This window comes from Protopterus annectens, chromosome 1.part1, assembly GCF_019279795.1.
Source record: "Protopterus annectens isolate FY-2018-M chromosome 1.part1, PAN1.0, whole genome shotgun sequence".
Taxonomy (NCBI): Eukaryota; Metazoa; Chordata; order Ceratodontiformes; family Protopteridae; genus Protopterus; species Protopterus annectens.
The window spans coordinates 1015492001-1015493264 of NC_056726.1; positions in this window are offsets into that span (position 1 = coordinate 1015492001).

Genomic DNA, 1264 nt, shown 5'->3' on the forward strand with positions numbered 1-1264 from the left:
ATGTGGAATAAAAGCTCCAAGCTGCAATGTCCTGAAGCAAATTGTCTCCCAAGAAAGTTTAACAAATCTGGAAAGATCTGGTAACAGTTTCATTGTTTCAAACTAGGTCCCCAAACAGTGATATGGTAGTGCAGACACCTGAATGATATTCTGTCAATGTTTTCTTCACAGCTGAACACTAAAAAAGTCAATGTAAATGTAAGAATTCTCTCTGTTGCTATTGAATGTCCAGTCATTCAACAGATTTGAAATGCGGTGATGCAGTTAGCTAGGATTGTAAACATGGCCACTAATTGGTCCAGTAAAATCAGGAAGTAAGTACATACCTAAAGATTCCTTGAACTATGCTTTAACAATATGTATCTTCTTTTTGGTTCACCATAAAGAGTTCCATGAGTACAGAGTTTAGAACCCATATGGAAAAAAGGTTCTTTCTTCCTTGTGCTGTCTTCATTTATCATAACGGTGTCCTTTTGAGTAAAATATGGTCATGTATGTTTCTCCTACTGTAAAGAAAAAGTTTACAATTAAGATTATTACCTTTATTGTGGTTATTTGTTTCCCTCCTGTGTCCTGCATGCAGCATTGAACTCCATTTTGTCAAAATAAAAACACAACAAATTGATTATAATAATGTGTATATATGTATACACACACACACACACACATATATATATATATATATATATATGTATATATATATATATATATATATATATATATATATATATATATATATATATATACATATATATATATGTACTGAGAGAGAGAGAGAAAGAGAGATACCACAAGATGTAGTACTTTGGTAATACTTTGGCAATGTTTGTTTGGTTATATTCAAAGGTAAAAGTATGCCTTTTCTTGAAGCCTGTAACTAAAAAAGTGGATTTCAATCAAGGAAGGATTCATGTAAGAACAGTTTTTTCTTGTAAAAGTCAAGGCAATACACCTACAAGGGTGCAAACTATATTAAGATACCAGAAGTCGCAATGCAAGCATCGATTATGCAGTAACCCTATACTAAGAAAACTATATCTTCAGGTAGGTGCCTTGTCAGTATTTGCTTGTTACTTTGACAAAAAACAGCAGAGTGTTATAGTAGAAGAGACGGGAAGTAAAATTAATAATTTTCTACTGAAGTTAGCAACAGATAAAGCCCTGTTATTACACATAAGAGGATACATCTTTAGATCATTCTGTCTCCATTGTTTGCCATTCGCCAATTACTTTCTCCTTCTGGACCTGGAGAATGTCAAGGTTC